Consider the following 8,804-nt stretch of genomic DNA (forward strand, 5'->3'; position numbering starts at 1 on the left):
TAAAGTCATAATCTGAGAAAAGGAAACTTAGAAGCTCAAACAAAACTTAAAAGTTTTCTATGAATGCTTATTACTGTTTAAATCTTTTCGATGGAAATTGTATCGTCTTAAATGTATGTTTTATCCAAACAAGTCTATTCTAAAAATCAAATAGTAGCTGTCACACTCTTGGATAATGGGCTGCACGGTTACCATGACAATGACCACGGGCTGAAGCAAACAGAGTTTCAGCATGTAACAAAACTAGAAAAACGTCCTGCCTGGCTAGAGGCAGGGCAATAAAACTATTATGATAATTTAGTTTCTAATCTTAATCCTAGGAGAAACTGCCTTTGGGAACAAGAGCTGACTAACCAGTCTACAAGGAAATAGAAGTAAAAAAATATCTAGAAAGAAGTACAACTTAGAAGGGACAAGGTCATATAAAATAATTCTTACTGTGCAACTTTCCATCAGATGTATAGAGATTTACTTATAAATTTTACTGCCATGTATGCTCACTGGTCACTAATCACACGCCAATATTATAGGTATAACTGATATCCTATGTCAGAGGTGATCTTCCAGATGGGCCTTTACAGGCCTCAGCCATGTAGCTTTAGATGTTGGCTCCCAACAAAATAAAGTGATTATGAGGGAAAAGTATGAACAATTATATGGCAATACATTAGATGAAATGGAAAAATTCCAAGAAACACAGAAACTACCAAAGCTAACTCAAGAAGACAGGTGTGATAGATTGATAGATAGATAGATAAGTAGGTAGGTAGATGAGAGAGAGACAGAGAGAGAGAGAAGAGAGAGAGAGAGAGAGAGAGAAGGCTCTTGTTTACAATAGAATGCCAAATTATGAATATGAAGTAAGGTGCTGAAGTGAAAAAAATGATCATTTTGCAATCATCACAGCATCACAGTTAAGATAGGCTCAGGCAAAAAAATCATCAATGAAGCTTAATCTCAGAGAACATTTTAATGAGTAACAGGATGTTTGTGTGGTCTTACAGTGTATGCCAACAGATTGTTACTAGTTAAAACAAAACAACAAAAAAGAAAAAGTAACTATGCAATGGAGAAATCTGACAACGTCCTGACCAGGTGATCAAAATTAACATCACCAATGAGAAGGCATCAAAGGCCTCTAGATGTGATACCCTGAGGATACAACATCACTTGTGCAGTTTTTAGTTTGGAAACGCATAATCTGAATTAATCATAAGGAAACATCAGAAAACCCCAAGTGAGGAACTTTCTATTTTAAAAAGAGGGGATGAAAAGGCTGTATTCTTCAAATATGTCCATGCCATAAAGGAGAAAAAAATGACCGTGGAATGTTCCAGATTGGAGAGGATTGACGAGATCTGACCACTAAATGCAAAATTTGATACTAGACTGGATCCTGTACTGGGGGGATAACCATGGCTACAAAGGATATTACTGGGTCACCTGACAAAATTGGAGTACAAGCAGTAGATTCAAGAAAAAATATTGTTATCAATGTAAATTTTGCTTAAGTGATAACTGCCTGTGGTTGTATAAAAGACTATTTTAATTCCTCACATTGAAATATTAGGATAAGAGCAATGATATATGTAACTTATTCTCATTTCAGGAAATATATATTATATATAATAATACAATATATCTTTATATTTATCATATATGTTATATATAGGGAGACCCCCAAAATGGAATTTATTTTTTAAAAATTGCGTATTCTTACATCTTTAAACTTCAGTCACCTTCAAAGTACTCTCTGTCTAATGCAGTACACCTGTCGAGATGCTTTTTCCACTGCTCAAAGCAGTTTTTGAACTCATCAATTTCGATACCTTTAGTGCTTCTGCTGTTTTTTGTTTCACTTCTTCCACATGGACAAAACGTTTCCCTTTGAGGACTTTTTTCATCCAGGGAAACAAAAAACGTCACTGGGGGCAAAACTGGGTGAGTAGGGAAGGTAGGGCATGGAGGTCATGCCATCTTTGGTCACGCTGTGTACAAACACTACTGGACACAGCGTGATGTGGGCAGGTGAGCTCATAAAACACCCATCATGAAATGGGCAAATGCCTTGAAAGACTCTCCTCCCCCAAAAAAAGTTCACTGAAGCCAAACGCAGCCTCTTACAACAACGCTAGCTGATACACTGCTGCGGAAGGATTCCTAGAACACTTACCTGGCAGGGGGAAGCCTGTACTACAAGGAGCCTGCCATCCAAAAGATGATTCTGGCTTTTTGGGGTCTACACACACACACACACACACACACACACACACACACACACACGTATATGTATATGCATAGACAGGGGTTGCCAAAAAAAGTCTGCACATTTTAAGGATAATGTTTGCTCAAAAGATGGTGCTAATTAAATGAATGCTAGCATCACCATGTGACAGGCAGATAGTCAAAGAAAATGGTAGAAGCACAGTTGAGTGAATGTCATTGCTGTACGTTGCTACCGTAATTTAATTCAGCTTTGGAAAGTAATACATAAATGACATCTCTTAAAATGCGTAAGCATGTTTTTGGCACCCCGTATATACAGAGAGAGAGAGAGAGACAGAGAGAGACAGAGAGACAGAGAGAGACAGAAAGAAGGAGAGGGAGAAAGAAAGCTAATATGAAAGAAAATGGGGCACAATTTTAAAGAACACATATTCATAGTCACAGCCAACTTGTGGCCCTCTTGTAGGTTGGATGTAGCCAACTTGTAGGTGGATTATAAGAGTGTTCTTTGTGTATATATATTTTTTGTGCAACCTTTAAGTTGACGTTATTTTCAAGTTAAAAAGACAGATTAATGAAAGGTTTGCCACACTCATTTCCCTGTGGCGATCCTTCAAGATGCTGAGGGCCTGCTTTGCGTTTACCATGCCATCTCTTTTCCTGTATAGGCTTCTTCTTTTATAAACCCACAGGCTCTCAGGACACAAAATCATTTTCAGCCTTAAATTCCCTTTGAGTCACTTGCCAGAAGAGGGCAGGTTAATTTTCTGTCATTCCAATCCAGAAGAGAAGCTTCCACAAATAACCAAAGGTGGAGCTACAAGTTCCCATGGCTCTCCTGAGCTCTGCCCCTGTGTCCTTCCATTTTGTCTCCCAGGCTACAGGAGGAGTTCCTTTCTCAGCCTTGTTATCTCTGGAAGAGGGCAGGATCACACAGCAGAAGGATCTTTTTAGAGCACAAGTTTGACAGTGACAAAATTTCCATGCTTAGAACCTTCTAAGATAGGCTCTTCAGAGAGCATGAAGGGTTCTACTGATCCTTCCGTGTTTCAGTTTCTGTGGATTTCTCTTGTCTCATTTCTAGCCTGGCCCCTCCCTTGCATCAAGTACTGCAACCTTCCTGAACTGCTTGCAATTCCCTGAACTTACTCAAGTTATTACACTTCTTGGAATCCTCCTTCCACCTCCCTGTTCAAACGCCTACTCATTTGTTAAGTCTCCAGCCAATTGTTGCCTCCCCAGAGTTTAAGGACCACTTCTTATGAGTGGAATACTCTCTCACCCATTCATCACGTCCTTCCACCTACTATGTGACAGAGATGATTATTCCAGAGAACTCTTGGGAATCATCAGCAGGGAAGCCCATAAAATGTACATTTCACTATGTTTTCTTCAATCTTAGGAGACCAAGAAAGGGAATTGGCTAGCTTAAAGCCATCTGGCAAGTTACTAGCAGAGCTGAGGCTGGAAGTCAAAGAAGCTTTCTTCTTTCTTTGCTGATTCCACTGGGTACTCCCTGGGACTTGAACTATTGTTCATCTTATGTTCATAAGGATCTCTTGGATTCTCTTAAACCCAGACCACTGGATTCTGCAGGACCTAGGATGGCGACATCAGGGGTCTTAGTGGCTTTTAGAGAGAGGACTGGAATGCTTTGTCTTATACCTAATACCCAGAATCACATCTAAAGCCTCTGGAAGGCCGCATGGTGTAGAGGAAACAGTATGACCTTTGGAACCAGACAGCCTTGAGTTTGAGTTCCAAGACTGCCACTTACTAGCTTTAGAACCTCAGGAAAACTAAACTTTCCAAACCTCATTTTTTTCAAGTGAGAAAAGGAAGACAGTGATATTTTTACTAGCATGAAATGCAGCAAACCTTAGTAAATCATTCTGCATAAGGTCTGCCATACAGTAAGTGCTCAGTAAGTATTAGTTGCCTTCCTGTGTCCCAAACTGCTCCTTCCTCTTCTGGCTTGGGTCTCTAGTTTGACTAATTTCTCCAAGTGTAAAATAAAAGAGAACTGACTACATGATGTATGTGTCCAAGATCATACTTTCCTTCTGTCTTTTTGCTTTTATCAATCTTTCCAATCAGGCCTCTGAACTCAGCACAAAGTCTGTCCATGGTCATGACCCGAACAACATAGGTTTCGCTCTCAGAGGAAGTGGAGAGGGATTGGATGCTATCTGGGGAAATGCAAATGTGGTGGCTAAATAGGACTTCCCGGGGTCTGATGACTTCCAAGATGCCTCTGAGATATATATAATTCTAGCGATGATGTAAAGTCTAAGGGGCCAGCCCTATCTCAGAGATTGGCTGCAGTCAGTATAGTCATTCCACTAACACTTTAGCACTTACTGTATTTCAGGCATTGTCACCTTAGGGAAACATGACACTAAACAGAGCATAATGAAACTTAATTTAGACCCAAGAGATCTGGCTTCTGGCCATGGCCTTCCAAAAATGACCATGTGGCAAGTCCCTCAGAGGTGTCAGCCTGCAAGTCTTGACTTTCTGAGGGTGAGATGAAGCTGTTGAAAAGGTGGCTTCCAAGTTTGTTTATTTTTCTTCACATTATATCTTCACATTATATATTCAGCTCTGTGTCGTCAAATGCCCCCTGGAAATCCTCATCTGGATGAACCGTAAACACTTCCACTAAACTTATCCCAAGCCAACAAATCATCTGATACTCCTTGCTCCAGATTTTGCCCCCAGATTATCTCCACCCACCCACTTAGAACTTGTGGTGGCTCCCAAGAAAGGGTGAATGACTTTCCAAGAATGCATTGAACTACTGGTGCGCAAAAAGGAATTTTGATCAGGTTGGGACAGCATGGGGTCACTAGGCAGTGTATCCTTCCTAGGAATGATAGAAAAACAGAGCCAAATGATGAGGAAAAGAAGGGAACTAGCAAATATTTAGTGTCCATGATATCTCAAATACTGTACAAACACTGCTGTGCTGTTTTATTTTTTTTTTTATTTTTTATTTTTTATTTTTTTGAGTTGGAGTCTCACTCTGTCACCCAGACTGGAGTGAAGTGGCCGCTCCCGGCCACCACAGCCTCGCCTGCTGGGCTCCGGCGATCCTTCCGCCTCAGCCTTCCAAGTAGCCGGAATTACAGGTGAGCGCTACCACGCACGGCTGATTTTTTGATTTATTGTAGAGATGAGGTCTCGCTGCCCAGGCGGGTCTCTAACCCGTGGGCTCAGGCAATCCACTCATCTCAGCCTCCCAAAGGCGCGGGATTACAGGCTGAGCCACCGAGCCCAGCTTGTGCTGTTTTAATACTCAAAAAGTATATGAGCTATCTAGCTCTGTGCCCAATGTTAGTGCCCACTTATGAGTGAGAACATGTGGTATTCGGTTTTTTGTTTCTGTGCTAATTCACTTAGAATTAGGTCTCCGGTTGTATCCATGCCAATGCAAAACCCTTCAGCCTTCAATGCAAAATAAGCTTTTGTGAAATTTTTTTAAAAGTATGTGTGATATCTTAGGTCATTGCCTCAAAATCAGTCTGAGATGGAGATCTGTGTGAGAGAAGTTTATTGGTGTGTGTCCGTGAGACAATCAATACTTGTGGGGAGTGAAGGAAGTGGGACTGAGCTGGGAAGTGGGAAAGGCTGAGATGTGGGAGAGGCTGGGATGCAGATGCAGTTGGACAAAGGTCCTGTGACTTCATGAAGAGTTCCGGTGATGTCATGACCCTTTAGAGCTGCTGCACCTTGAGTCAAGGGTGTTGGACTTCAGTATCCTTTCATCAACCAACTGACTAACTGTTGGGTATGAGTTGCCCTCAGGAAAGGAACTGGCTAGAGTAGTTCCTGGAGAAGGATTGAGTTGAGAGCTGTAAACTGCCTATATTTCTGGCATGGAAATGACTGCTTTGGTCCCGAGGGGAGATCTGAGCAGCATATCATAGTGTTCACTACATGAGATAACTTGTAGACTATTTTTTTTTTTCAGTCGGAGTCTCACTCTGCAGCCCAGGCTGGAATGCAGTGGCACACTCATAGCCACCGCAACCTCTACTCACTGGATTCAGGTGATCCTTCCGCTTTAGCCTTCCAAGTAGCTGGAACTACAGGCATGCACCATCATGCCCAGCTAATTTTTTGATTTATGTAGAGACAAAGTCTCACCATGTTGCCCAGGCTGGTCTCAAACCCCTGGGCTCAGGCAATACTCTCACCTCAGCCTCCCAAAGTACTGGGATTAAAGGTGTAAGCCACTATGCCCGACTTACTTGTAGACTATTTTATAGCAAAAAAGCTGAGTTTTACAAACACTGGGACTCACTCTAGGTCATGCAAGTGAAATCCCTGTGATTCTAGTTCATATTTGTCTCCATGCTCCTTTGGTTACATATCACCCTGCCATTATAAACTTTATTGGTATAAAAAACTTTATTAGCATGAAGTCAAAGTTGAACCCTCAGATACTTTGGGTAGCAGTGTTAATTATCACAAACATTACTCATTCAATGAAGGCTGGAGCTCAGCAGTAGTAGGGCCAAGTATCTAAGGTTCAAATAGAGAGTCATGAGAATGAATGACAGAAGTATCAGGGCCTGTGGAGCCTCTGTGTATCAATGCATAACTCAGGACAAAGAGAGCAGTAGCATGCCATGGCAGGCCCTGGATACCTTTGTAGAAAATTGGCTGGAACAGCCAACAAGCAGCCACAGTAGTACTGGGCCAATGGCCAGAAATGGCCTGGGAACTAGAGCACTCAGAGTGCTAAAGCAGGTGAGATAGGAAAGCCTAAGGGCAAGAGTAAGATCGTGTGTGCCTAAGAAGACAAGAGAGACTAAAGGAAGTCAAGAGTCAAAGATCCTTAATGACAATAGATTAGGACATGGGGCAAGAGCTTAGAAAGGATAGGGTGGGAGGCCATAGAGCCATAGCTATTCTCTTTCCCTGGTCTCTCCTTACTCAGCCTTCTTGCCCCTGGATTTTAAGGACTCTGATAGACCTTTGCTAAACAGCATGTATCCTGGGCCACTGTGGTAGGAGGTGGTGGACCTTATGTCCAAATGTCACCTCTGCTATTTATTTACTTATAAACTCAAGCATGTTACTGAATTCTCTAAGCTTCAGCTTTCTCATCTGTGAATTATCTGGAGATAACAATAGTAAGGTTAGACCTGCGCAGAGCTGTTCCACTCTAGAATTCTCTTATTCTTCTCCTCCCATGACATACCACACCTGTACAAGCAAGCCAAATTAAGGACCCAGACTCTTTAAGCAGATTCTTGTATTGTAAGGCATTCAGTGAACAATAGAGGAAGCAATATGATTGCTTGACTTCCTCCTGGCTCTCTGGCCCAGAGTAGGGCTTCTCATGGTATGGGAGTCTTCCCAGGAGGAATGGTGGATGCTCTGGGATGCAAGGGAAATGTCTCTACAGAAACTTCTGTCAGAGGTTCTGGTTGAAGGGAAAGCTGAGAAGGACATCTACATCTCAAGATGTTATCTGAGAATGCAGGATAACATCCTAGCCAATTGGGGCCCAGAAGAGACCTGGGCTGATCATTCTAATGATTTTTCTCCGGGTTCTGGCATCCAAACTGGGAGCGATGAACTGTCCTTCCCAAAGATGATACCACAGAAATAGAGGCCTCCTCTTAACTGACTTACTCATTCTAGGAAAAATTTCTTAAGATGGAACTTACTCTGCTATTTTGCTCAACAAAGCAAAGTTTAGAAACAATATAACTAAAGAAGGAAGCATCTCTCTATCTCTGAGTGCATCTTTACTTCCTTTACTCTTTAGACTGACTTCTAAAATTTGACATTTTTTAAAAGCTCATCATCTTCATTTGTTTGCTTTTTTTTTTTTTTTTTAGAAAGCAGGATTTATTGAGAGGACAGAAAAGCTCCCACAGTGGGAGGGAATCCAAAGGGGTTGCCCCCATTTGTTTGTTTTTCAAGGCAAGATAATTAACACAACATTCTTTAATATATTTATCTTCATAAAACTAGGCAATAGCATATAATGCATTTTGTGTACTATGTCAAATTTTTTAAAAACACACAGGTGTTAACTCCAGTCAGAATGGCAATTATCAACCACTCAAAAAATAACAACTGCTGGAGAGGGTGTGGCAAAAAGGGAACACTTCTACACTGTTGGTGGGATTGTAAACTAGTGCAACCTCTGTGGAAAGCAGTGTGGCGATTCCTAAAAGCTCTAAATATCAACCTCCCATACAACCCCGCAATCTCCCTACTGGGAATATATCCTGAAGAACTCAAATCACTCTATAAAAAAGATACCTGCACACATATGTTTATCGCAGCGTTGTTCACAATAGCAAGAACCTGGAAACAACCATGCTGCCCATCAAAAGAGGACTGGATTAAAAAAATGTGGTACATATACACGATGGAATACTACGCAGCCATAAAAAAGAACAAAATCATGAATTTCGCAGCAACCTGGATGGAACTAGAGTCAATAATACTGAGTGACCTCTCACAGAAACAAAGATCCGAGTATCACATGTTCTCACTCATATAATGGTCCTTGAACATCCAATGTAATACTATAAGAAAATGACTGACGGTAG

Source organism: Carlito syrichta, unplaced genomic scaffold, assembly GCF_000164805.1.
Source record: "Carlito syrichta isolate Samal-C Ts95f unplaced genomic scaffold, Tarsius_syrichta-2.0.1 Scaffold303604, whole genome shotgun sequence".
In the NCBI taxonomy this organism is placed as follows: domain Eukaryota; kingdom Metazoa; phylum Chordata; class Mammalia; order Primates; family Tarsiidae; genus Carlito; species Carlito syrichta.